The sequence below is a fragment of the Pyrgilauda ruficollis genome, unplaced genomic scaffold (genome assembly GCF_017590135.1).
Source record: "Pyrgilauda ruficollis isolate IOZ18807 unplaced genomic scaffold, ASM1759013v1 scaffold27, whole genome shotgun sequence".
NCBI lineage: Eukaryota > Metazoa > Chordata > Aves > Passeriformes > Passeridae > Pyrgilauda > Pyrgilauda ruficollis.
In genome coordinates, this window is record NW_024524044.1 from 7,824,499 (window position 1) to 7,837,901 (window position 13,403).

The window sequence follows — 13,403 nt, forward strand, 5'->3', positions numbered from 1 at the left end:
AACCTTACAGTCCACTGGAGAGAAGCTGCCATGCAGACAGGAGTGGAGACACTTCAGTTGAAAATGTGGGTAGAAATTTCAAGTGGGTATATAAGTGATGTCCATCTCTCAGGTTTAGAAGGTTTTTTTGCCCAACAATTACCTATAGTTTAGAAAATTTGGCTAAAACAACTTTTACAACTGAACAGTATAATTTCAAAGAATCAATACCAAAAACATCATCATAGTTCTGTGCTTTCTCAGCATGTCATAATCTCTCTTGCCATCTCCAGTTTTGAGAACTGCAATATCACCAATCTCTGGAATTACTAAAATAAAGAGAATGCATTTTTATTGTTCTGAACATGTTAACAAGTCATCCTCGGATAGAAAAAAATACTTATAGGGAAGGATGCTCTAAGGTAATACATAAAAATTGAAAAGAATGCTATTAAAAATATAACGATTTTTATGTTCATAAATAGAAAAGTTTAAATACTTGCCTTGCTTTATTAATGCAAATATGTTATTTAGTGGGCTGATACTGTAATTTTACCTCAAAGAAACCAACCCTACTAATTAAGTCATATAATTCATGACTGCTGAATACTTATATAGAGGAACACACTGTGTTAGCATAAAACAGGGAATAATCATGTCAGTATCACAATATACAGAGAGTGTTTATTAGTGCTATACAGTCTTAAACTGCTAGCCTTTATACGGCTTGGGATCTAGCTTATTTTTTTTTTCTTTTTAGTTGGTCTTGGCTTGTTTTGGTTTGGGGTTTTTTTGGGGGTTTTTGGGTTTTTTTTCTTTTTTTGCTTTGTTTTTTACTTATACTTTTCTTCTCCCATGATTTGGTTTCTTCTGATTCTTTCAGAATTGCTGGCCCTAGCAGATACTTGGTACAAAGGTAGGAGGAGCTGCAGTGTAATACCTTCTTCAATTTGCCAAACAAGAAACATTAATATGGATGGAATACTTAGGAAACATCATTTTGTTCTCAAATGCCTTGGGGAGTAGACAACGCAAAGTGCAACAATTAGCAGGTGGTCAAACAAACAGCTACTGTGTAACCACTAAATGGAATTCTACAGAAATCTAGTAGGCGCTTCAATATCTGCAATTTTTTTTTCTTTACTGAAAGCATGAACCACAATTAATTTTCAAGCACTTTCTTCAGAAGATAGCCTCTTTATTTACAAAGGAGAAAAAAAATTATCCCTAACCAAATCAAAGAAGCCAAACAAACCAAAACACACCACCACAGAAACATCACATTCTAGATGACATTGGCAGACTTCAGATTTTTTGAAAGCTCTTTCAGTGGTCTACTTTCTATATTTTTAAAACATATAATTAGTACTAATGTATCAGACTGAAAATCAGGTTTCCAAAGTTATTCTTTAAGCAGACCACTTTCACATAGACAATCTCTCTCGCATATCCTTACCTAGAGGTGCCTGCTGCCATTTGAATTTAATATAGATTATTTTTTTTTAAGACTGTATCATTTCATAAATCCCATTTGTTTCATAAAAAATATTCACCATGTCATGCTTTTAATTATTGTATTGACTAATGGTGAGTTTATCAAAATGAGAGCTGTTATCCCCAAACTCCTTCATGATGGGCTGTGAAACAAATGTACTGGGCTAAACCTTCAGCTGATTTAGTTCAGCCAAGTAAGTTTAGTACCATTATGCTAACAAGTTATAATTTCTTAAGGGGATGACCTGTCACAGTTTTTGTTATCTTTAATATTTTAAAAATAGAAATTAGGCAATCACAAAAAACCACAGTTCAATATGAAGAAAAATGCTAAGTTTATGTTATAATCCTCCCCCACCATTTTTAAATGGTTTAATCTACCTCCTATTTCTTGATCAGAGCAAAAAGCACTGTGTGCATGAAACTGAAAAATGAATGGTCCTAAATTCCACCCTGCACAACCCTTCCTACAAATTAATACCAACAGATAATATATTCCTTTTATTCCCGCTCTGCTCACAGACCAATATGTCATTTGCACTAAGGGCTATACAAATCTACAAGAAAAAATTATGGTCTCAATCCCAAAGAATTCACAGTCAAACTATAAGATAAAGGAGAGCAGAGTATTGGCAGAATACAGAACAGACCATCCTAAAACCATTAAGGGAACACAGACCAGCATGATAGTCAGCAGCCATCTCAAACATGGGCTTTTTGAGGAAATTTTGCCAAAAAAGATTTTTAACGAGGTAACAGAATTGGCCTCACCAGTGACCTCTCAAAGAGTACCACAAAACAGAGCTGAAATGTCCTGTGTATCTTAGCTTCTAAAAAATGTTTTAGCAAAGTGAAGCACTTGAAATTTTGGGAAAAGTTGCTCTCACTTCAGCAACCTTCATTGACTGACAGAGGAACAGACAAACTCAGCTGAAATACAAGGATTAAATTTATTTACTTGTCTGACAAAAAAGAGGCACTATACCTAAACTGTTCCTGACACATTTATCCAACCTGTTTTTAGGAAAGAAAAGCTGTAGTACATGATATCCTGAAACATATCAAACTCTAAACCCCGGAACAATACTTTAAGATGGTTTCCCACTTCAATGGCACATATCTTATTTTCCAGCTCTTCTTCATGAAGAGTCAGATCTTTTCATGCTAAAGACTTTGAATTTTCAGCACTACATAAACAAAAGAAATCACACTGGCCTTTTAAACACTCCAGACAAGAAGCAAGACCACATACACAAAAAGTGTGAAAGTCTGAACTAAGTCAGAACACGCAGAAAACAGACTGTATTTTATACTGAGATTTCCAGCAGCAGGAGAAGAGTTTTTGCTGCCAAGTTAGTGTTGTTGCTTAGAATGAAGAGTCAATAATTAAATGTAAAATTCTGCAGAGAGACCTAGTGATCTGGCATGAACAAAAACAAGCATGAGGAAGAAGTTTAAACTAGAGAAAGTGCCACACAACATGTTTAGTCATGGGCGGGGCGGGAAGAAACAAACCAAACCCAAAAATACCTCTTACTAAAGAAATAAGGGTGAAGATTTTCAAAATGAGAGAAAGTGAGAGGGTTCCACATGGACTGAAAACATTGGGATTTATTTTATAATATTTACAGAACTGAGTATATAGCAAGCTCTTGAGACTTTATGGAGAAGTATGAAGAATTTGAAAATGGGAAACCTAGTGCTTACATGCTGAAAAGGGAGGGAATGAAGAAGCCAGGGAATTATCAATCATTCATTTTGACTTGGATTCCAAGAAAAATCCTGAAAGAAATAAACAAACACATTTCAAAAACACAGAGAAAACAAACAAGACAAGTAACAGCCAAAAGGGATCTGTCATCAATGGGCTGTCACATTTCCTTCAGTGAGAGGGTAACAGGCAATGTGGACGAGAGACAAGCAGCCAGGTGTCATTTATCTTAACATTAGAAAGATTTTTGACAACATCTCAAATTACACTCTCAGTCACAAGCAACCTAGTGAAACAGATTTAGCCCCTAAGGGCTAGGTGCAAATTATATCAGAAAGCTGAGGAAAGATAAAATTCACAGTTGATTTACTGTCAGAAGGGAAGGGATGGCATTGGGTGTGGTCTAGAAAGGTCTAGTGTTAGTCTGCTATTATTCAATATTTGTAATAACCACTCATTTTGTCTGGATCATAAAATAGAGTATAGGGTGATCAGATTTGGGCAGTAACACTGGGAAAGGCTGAAGCCATGCTGAAGGTCAGAATACTTATTTCAAATGATACTGCAGAGTCTGAAAAAATGAAGCATACAGTTTAACAGGGACAACTAGCACTACATTATGGGTCAGGAAGGACAGAGATGGCAGCTCTGCAGAAGAAAAAGAGATCTCAGAGCTCCAGCAGATTGTGATATATTGAGCCAATGTCGCACTGTTGCAAAAGGGGCAAATGCCAGATAAATGCAGATAGATACAACAGTCTTCCCCTTCTACTCTCCATCATGACTACATGAAAATTATGTTTCTCCTGTACTCTGCACTAGTGAGACTGCAGTCAGAACACTTTCTGAAGGTTAGGTCGTTGTATTTCCCTTTGAAGGAGAATCAAATGGGGAGTCCAGAGGAAATCTGCAAAGATCAGAAGCACGTCTAGAAAACACAATCTGTGTGACTAAATTGAACAAATTCCTCTTGTATAGCCTGAAGAAATAACATAGCCTAGGAGGTAAAACAACAGTCTTCAAATACATGAAAAGGATGAGGATGTGCATCATGACTGAATAAAATAAGCTTAAATTATAGCAATAAGGAGTAAAGTTAGGTATTCTTAAGACACTTTGGAGAAATAAGAGTAGCTAAAAAATGAAAGATAATGCCTTCAGAAGCCGCAAAGTCTTCACCCTTAAAACAACATAAGTGTCGAAGATGTAAACTTTATCCAAGGGCTAGAGAGTCTCTTGAGATCCTTTTGCTGTCTTCTAAAATGCAAAGGCGGATTTCAGGTACTAAATATTTTGAGAACAAATAAAAATATCATAACTAGGCTAAATAAATAGGAAAATAGAAAAATGTCAATGTACTCTCTCTGCAGCTATGTTCTTTAGGCTGTCTTTTGCAATTTTACAGAATTTATTTAGGAAAAATATTTACAAGAAAAAAGTAAACAAGAAATGGTAATGATCCTACTTTTCCCATGTATTACATAATTAATGATGCATTTTAAATATTGCATGGTAAATGGGTTTTGTTTACAGTACAAATGCTTCTCTAAGCGTTGGGAAAAGAAGGTCTAAGTAAAAGAAATCACCACTGCTACAATAACAAACTGTTTCCCACATAAGGGAACTTAAATCATCTAGCATGTAAAAAAGAAGTCCAAATTGGAGTCCTATATGTGAATGGAAAACAGGTAGAGAGCTTGTCCTTAACCAGTAAAGTGATGCACAACCTGAAGCAAAAGAAGATCCTAAATAAATAACCAGGTTTATAACTCCATAAATCTTTCATGGATTTCTTTTGGAGTTCTTGCTAAAGACTGCTAAAGACAGTCCTGTATTTAGCACAAAACCAAGTACAGGAGTTGCTTCTATGCCTCCCAGCATTTGCTCAAGGGATACAGGACATTGCCTCTGAGAGGATTATTAGAAGATCAAACCTGCCAAACAAATGAAAGCCAGAAAACTTTAGAAGCGATGACCCCATCTCTGAATCACTATGCAAAATCAATATTTACAGCTCACCTGCTCCAACCAGCCCAGGGCAGCCCAGTACTTAATTATCCTCATCCTTAGAATCTTCTAGCATGCCTGCATTAGATATCTCTCACCGTAATTCAAATCCACTACTTCTCCTAATAGCCAAATTAACTATGCCTAACATAGTTCTTTTCCTGAATAATCCTCTCTGTATAGGAAGAGATTAACACAACCCTCCTCAGTGCAGTTTTCTTCAGGCTAAACAACCCTAGTTTGCTCAATCTTTCCCTAAAGGCACACTTTTAGATGGCTGATCATTATAATTGCTTGCAGCTGGACTCTCTCCAGCTACTTTACTTTTCCAACGGAAGTCACAGCTCTGCTAAGGAGCTCACAGCACTGTAGAAGAGGACAGATGAATTACATCACAAGTCTAGGAGTTCCTTGCTATAATGGCCTCTGCTGATGCAAATCAGTTAACCATTCCGAAGCTGTTACTTAGCCTCATGCCTAAGTTTTCCATAAAAGAGGAGTTCACTTCAATTCCTGCAGTTACCAGAAAGAGCACTGCAATCCTCCTTCTTTGACCCAGTCATTTCAAGCATATTTTATTGACATATTCAACACTAAATCTGTTTACTGCAAGCTGAAGTTACAATTAAATTAGCTATGCATTCTTCATTCCCTGTGTTAAGATGTATTAATATCACCACTAAATCTAGTGATACATTTTGGTATTCAGAAAATAATTCCCTATCTTTGAATATTTTTTTTTAATTGTGTTTGGGGATTTATCAGGATGAAAAGTCCTGGATAAATATTAGATGACTATCCTAAAGTAACTAAAATAATATTAGTGCAAGATGAAGAAAATTGCAGAAAAACAAACAGAAAAAATAATCATACAGTAATGTTCTGCTAACTGCTGGTTATTCTCTTTCATCATATAATAACCATTGAAGGCCTTTTTCATTTTCCATTTAATGATTTTTAATTTAGTGGTAGGCTTCCATTATGTAGCACAAATGAACAAGAATTAATTTAATAATTTAATCTGCAATTTTTGCTTTTAAGGACTTTAAAACAATTTGCTTCAAGCTTTATAGGGTAGCTCAATTTTCAAATTATAAGACAAATATAAATTTCAGGGTGGTGTCAATGCTAAAACTCACATTAGCTTGTACCAGGGGAGTAGCTAACCCTGCTCTGAAGTCCTATATGTGAATGCAAAACTCTCTGGGAATTCATTTAAAAGCTCCTGAATTTTTATTGTTCTATCACTGCTCACTTTTTTTTTATTGTGAAAGAGAAAAGAATATTTTAAAACATAAGTGCTATGCTTGTCATTCCTTTCCAGTTCGTTAAAAAACAGGAATGCTCTTGGTCCTGTTGGTTATGGCTATTCAAAGAACAATTCACTCTAATCATACCAGTTTTACAAAGGATGAAGACAAAAAGCTATAAAATATCTACCACCCACTCAAGAATCCTGTGACAAATTCACAGCCAAACATACAACTGCAACTTCATGCTTCATTTGAGGAACCTGACTTTCACTCACCCTGACAAGGTGAGAAAAAAGTCACTATTCATCCTAACTCTCAAGCAGAGACTGTTTCACTGGCAATTTCCTATCATTCTAATGAAGAAAAAATGGCTATCAAATTTCACGACATTTTCCCAGCAATCATCTTTTATCCATTTTCTTTTTTGTTTATTTGCTTGTTTTTCTACAGAGAATCAGTCAAGAAGTCTATTTCATTGAGGGGGAAAAAAGACTATTAGGGCCAAAGTAAAAAACTTCAGAAGGAAGACAAGCTGTCATTCTTCTTCAGTTCTTCTAAGGTCATTGGTTCTGTTTTGATTTTCAGTCATATCTGAAATAGTTTCTGTCTAATATGGCCACTTCTTAAAATCATTTAATGCTCTTTTAACATCTGTATTCAGCCTATTTCCTCTCCAACACAAAGCTTTTTATATCAATACAACCTGTAACCTTTCAATATCAAAAAATCCCAATTTTATTCCATGTTTCTTGTATTTTTTTTCTTGTATCCACTTCTCATTTACTGTAGCCTACTGTTGACTTATCTTTTTAATCTAGAATTGGTCCTTAGCAGATACAATTTTCATATTGACCTAAGACACTAACAGTAGGGAAGAAAAAATTCTGAGTCATACTACTTGACCAGTGCTAAGATCAGGACTAGTTTTGTGACACCTAACTAGTCTAAAAACCTTAACAGTCTCTTCTATTTTCAGCCTTATGTAGACTGAAGAAAGGTAGCAGTACAATTTTGAGAAGAATAGAACCTAAAACATTTTTGCTTGTCTCATTTAGTTTTATTTTTAACCTGGCATCAACAATTTTCAGTCAAATAACATGGGTTTGTTGGAGTGAAAGTTTGAACTCTACTGCCTTCTTACAGGCAGGCAGAAGAACACCCTGCAGGCCATATGATTGTCATATTTTGTTTACAGATATAATCATATACAGCACTAAGTGCTTTTGTTGTGTATTTCACTGTACTGTGTTCTTTTGTTAAACATAGGGCTTAGGTTCAGCATTTTAAAAACATCTATCAGTTATATAATAGCTACCACAGGAGAAGAAGAGGCTTTCTGACTTCTTTAATGAAATACAGTGGCCTACAGCAAAGCTTGAAACTTATTTAATGCAGTTATGGAAAACATCAGAAGTTTTTTGAGTCATTTTCTTTTACCATGTCACAAGAAAGGGAACTAATGGATTTTGAATCTGTAACTTCCAGAAATAATTGACTAATTTCAGTGTTGATGGGTTCCTTCAGTATTAGATACAAGACATGAGGCCTAGAAAAGAAGAGAAATCAAACGCCGATTCAAATCTCTTTATGATCTGGCTGCCTGAAGGGAAGCTCACTGTCAGTGTGAGGTTCCCAATTTTTACTAGTTCACCAATCACTGTGCTTAAGGCTGATGGTGGTTATGGTTGTCTCTCTGATAGTTCATCACATCAGTGTAATTTTAATCTATACTTTTCATCATAAATCAAGATCATTATGGAAAAATGGATGCCCCTGAGTCATTTATATCCTCAGTGCATGCATGCCATAAATGTGAAAGCTTATGCATCTAAGAGAATGTTAGAAATCTGTTATTGTAAAATCTCATTTTTATTTTAACAGAACTCTTGTGCTGTGGTGAAAAACAAAACAAAACAAAACAAAATAAAATACACAAAAATCCCAAACCAAACAGCAAAACAAATACAAGTGAATTCTGTCTTTAAAATTCACTGTATTCACTTAAAACACAGAATCATAGAAAGGCCTGGGTTCAAAGCAACCTGAAAGATCATCTAGTTCCAACACCTCTGCTGTGACCAAGGTCACCTTTCACTAGACCAGGTTGCTTAGAACCCCATCCAACCCAGCTTGAACAGCTCCAAGGAAACATGCAGGGTTTTTATATGCTTTGGATTTTTCTTAAGGAGTAGTATCATGTAAGTTGATATTCACTTGAGCATTTTAACTGCATCAGCTAAATGTGTGATTTTGAAATCACCCATAATTGTGTCTGCCTGAAGACTCATCAGAAGATCAAAATCACTAACTTGGAAGAATATGGATTTAGATCAACACATTTCTTTCATACTGGGATCTTTAAACACAGATTTTGGTAGATTGAAACAAAGTATAAGCTTGAAATCCAATCTGAGATAGTTTCAAATTGTATTTTAAAATATGTGGGTTTTTTTTTTTTTTTTTTGGAAGAAAGAATTTTAACTATCAGACTTTCCTGAAAATTAAGTTATCTTTTTCTACTGATAAACAAAAGAACCTTATGAAAGTAAACAACAGAAAACCCTGACAGTTAATATATCATCAATGAGCAGATGTTGCAATTATTTCTTCCTTTAAAATCATACTAAGAGTTTATAAGGTTTGGTTGTTTCCATTATATTTAGATCACTTAAAATGAGGAAACCTTGGAGAGTAAAAGGACTTTACTAAAGGAGGTGTAAATTTACAGGATCAGAATCATCAGACAAGCAGGTTCTTGGAGATTGTTGGACATTTCTAAATATTTGCTTTCTGAGTTTTCTTGCATCTGTCAGAGACTGAGATACCTTATTCAAACTCAGTAATCATGCAAAAATTTTAATTTGGAAGTTTGTTATTGTTTCTTAATTTATCTACTGTATCAGCATTGTCATGCATTTGTTTTGTAAGAATTACAAGAGTAGGGCTGATCAGTAGTCATGAAGTGCCTGTATCTGGAAGCTATAGTTGCTTCAGAGGAAATTTAAAAGGTCAGTTAGCCTAAAGGAGAGCATTAATGCTACTGAAGTCTCCATGAAGAAACCAGCACCAGAGCCAGAAGGGTCTCTGCAGCTGGTGAAGCCTGCTGAGAAAGAGCCCCTTAGGGAGCATGATACAGAGTCTTTATCTAGCCAGTCAGCACTGCCCAAAGGGAAACCCAGCACTGCAACGAGAAAGGAGCAAGTCTGAAGCTTGACAAGGACCCTGCAGAGTCAGTGAAACTTTGAGGAGCCAGAAACATCAGCAGGGCAACCCTGAATCCTGGGGGTGGTGGCCAAAGACAGACCGGAGCTGGCTACCAGGTGAGAAGCCAGAGCCCAGACAACAAACCTGCATCCAAAATATGATATAAATTAGCAAAGAGAATCTTAAGGAAAAGGAAAATTTAAAGGTAGGGGAAATGAGAAAATCAGAAATAGAAAAGGGAAACATTTTGATTAAGTTATTTAGATGGAAGATATGATGTAGTTTGTCTTACATTAATTTTTCCAAGGTTTGAACTGTACTAAAAACCTGATACTTTCAAGATTTATTTTTCTGACAGTGAAAATGAACAGATGAATAAAAACTATAGATTTTCTGAAGCACAATACCAGCTGCATAGGTGAACATATTCATAAACACATCATAGCTACAACGTGTTACCACACAATTTGAGGAAGAAATATCTGTAAAAAACAGGGTAGAGGTATCTACAGAGGATATCTGGCTTAGAAATATTCACTAAAAAACATAGTTACGTGTGTCTTCATTAAAAGCAAACTAGAGGAGAAAGGATACGGGGGGGAAGTAGTATATTTTAAAAGCATCTCCTTAAAAGAGCAGCAGGGTAAAAATTGTTCTGCCATCTTAATACTGCTTCAATTTCAATAAATAGAGATGTTTTCACAGAAACTAATGAAAACATCCACTGTGTTCACTATGATTCATTAGCAATCAAAAGCACTTCCTAATTTGCAATATGATGATCTGGAGTATTGACAATCATTCAAAAAGATTACTTGGTTTTACTATATTTTGTCTAGTGAGAGGAGGCAACAGCTTTGCCACAGCAGATCATCATCTGTCATGACTGCCGTCAACACCTGCTAAGAGTTTAGTGAGTGTGCAGGAGGAGCGAGCCCCGTGTGCCTGCTTGCATCCTGGCCCGTGTGAGCAGGGGCTCTGCAGCAGGGCAGGGGGTGGTGGAGCAAGAGCAGGACCCTAACACAAGGCTGGGAGCAGAAGCTTGCACTGCAGGGCACTGTGCCAGCCCACTCGTATCTTCACAGCTCCACATACTAGACAGGGCCTGCCTGAGAGCTGGAAAAAACAGCTGCATCCAGCACATGAGCTCATGGTGGTGAAAAAAGAGAGCCAAACAACATTCTAACATATCCTTAATTACTGAGAGTTAATGAGGTCATCCTTAGGTAAATCCTTTCCTGGTAGATTTGTAGTCAATGTGGTTAACATGATGTGGTTTCAGTAGTATGAGTACCCATCAATCCAATCATATTTCAGAGCTCCCCTGAGTACATATAGAGGAGGCAGAAATAATGGGACTGAAAAACTACAGGCTTAATGAAAAATTTAGAAGTCTAGGGGGAGATAGAAAAAGGCAGATCATAATGAAACTAAAATTAAAGCAAATTTTTAGGTATCTTTTTTGATATTACTATATAACTGTTATGTAAGTACTAGCATTTGTGCAAAATGTGTGTATCAGTTTTTTGAGTTAATTTAATAAGCACTAACTTTTCCGAAAAAGGTAGCAATTATCAAAATCTGGAATCTATTCCACAATAGTTATGATAAGGATCTAACTGTAGTGTTTTCCAGAAATTAATGTTTAATATTAAACTTGTTTAACCATTTTTTTCCTTTCATGCCTTTCAACAGACATCAGGTTAGTGAAGGGAAATAACACTGCCACACAATCTACAACACACAGCTTCTGTTGGTACGATTTTTTTCTATTTGGGTAGAATAACTGAATAAATGAGTCCCTGACAAGTAGTTACAGATATTAAATTGTAGATAGGCTAAAGTGGTTTAACAGCTGTGGATTCAAATGTGGAGCTATCACATGTGTTATTGTGGATAGCACTCAGATAATTATTGCAAAATACTCTGAACAGGAGAATAATTTGTAAATATTTCCTACACTGTCTTTGTTACTCTCAATCAGGAACCTCTCACATGGAAAACCAGAGACATTTGAAACCTTCTTTTTGTGGTTTGATTGAATTCACTGCATAAACTCCCTTTGGTGTATCTAGTCATCAATTCACACTGTTGCCCTTCTCATCAGCCTTTAGCAAAACAACATTGGTATTTGCAGGGGTACCCAAATGGCTAACACAAGTATATTGCATATCTAATAAGGAAAGAGATTAACTTCATTTTTCTTCTTTTCTCTTTGCATGAAGACATCTTCTTCCAGAAAGTACCTTGGACACAAAAATTTCTCAAATTAAACCTTGATGCCTATTTGTCATACAAATCTATGTAACATATACTCTGAATTTTGTTGGGATGGCAATTTTAAACCCAAATGAACAGATGGAATTTAACTATCCCAAAATTTGCCAAAGAGATTAAGACAGCAATTAAAAACTCATCTAAAGATGGGAAAATTGTGCTTTTTTTGTTCCTTCTGCTATGAAGTAATAAGGGACAATACAAATCCTAGTTATTCATGTAGAAAAACACCAAAGTCTCTCTTTATCTTCAAGGAATATTTTTATTGCAGTAGTTCATCATCCCAATGTTTTAACTACATCAAAAATGGTTAGAATTCAAACTTGTCTTTTATTAAATACATCTCCATCCTCTTATATTATTTGAAATACCTGGGCAATTTACCTGTCCCCATCATTTTGTCTGATACCTTTTTTTAAAGGAAGAGTTATTATTTTCTTGCCTAACTTATTAATCTCTCTGAGGAATAACAGATATAAAATGATTTGAAAATATCATCTGAAGGAGCTGATAACTACACAACCCACCTGACTTGAAAATATAAAGAATTTGATTCAGGCTATTGTGCAATCTTTTACTCTCTTCTCAAGAACAGAGGGGAAGTGCTTTGTTCTGCCAACTGACAGAGAATGAATAATATTTTTTAAGTCTTTAAAATAATTTAATACTCAAATGTGTATCATGAGTATCATACTCAATGTCGGTATCATAATCTGATTGGTAGAACCATAGAATCATTTAGGTTGAAAAGACATGTAAGATCATCAAGTCTAACCATTGGCCCAACATGGCCAAATCCACTACTAAACCATGCCCCTAAAGGCCACACCTACATATATTTCAAATACCCCCAGCAATGGCAACCACTTCCCTGGGCAACCTGTCCCAGTGCTTGATCACCCCTTCAGTGATGAAATTTTATCTAATGTCAGATCTAAACCTCCCCTGGTGCAACTTCCAGTAGTTTCCCCTGTCCCATCACTTCTTTCATTCAGGTAGTTGTAGGGAGCAGTAAATTCTCCCCTGAGGCTCCTTTTCTACCTAGCAGAACACCAAGCCCAGGTCCCTCACACAATTCTCATAAGACCTGTGCTCCAGACCCTTCGTTAGCTTCATTGGCCTTTTCTGGACATGCCCCAACGACTCAATGTCTCGTAGCACTCAAGGGGAGCCGTACTGTCCTCTACAACTACTTGAAAGAAAATTGTAGACAGGTGGAGGTCAGTCTTCTCACAGGTATCAAGTGATAGAAATGGTTTCAAGTTGTTCAGGTTTAGATTTCATAATAGGAAAAAAGTCTTCCACTGTAAGGGTGGTCAAGCAATGGAATAGGCTGTCCAGGGAAGATCACCATCCCTGAAGACATTTAAAACACTTGTAGATGTCGCCTTAGGGACATGGTTTAGTGGTGGTCTTAGCAATGTTAGATTGACAGTTGGACTCAATGACCTTAGCGGTTTAAGCCAACCTTAATGATT

General features: G+C 36.0%; 1 protein-coding gene across 1 annotated transcript in view; it reads right to left on the reverse strand.

The window, feature by feature from the left end:
- GRM8 (glutamate metabotropic receptor 8) overlaps positions 1-13,403 on the reverse strand; it is a 309,985-nt gene that overhangs the window by 49,539 nt on the left and 247,043 nt on the right. The gene's annotated exons all lie outside the window — the stretch shown is intronic.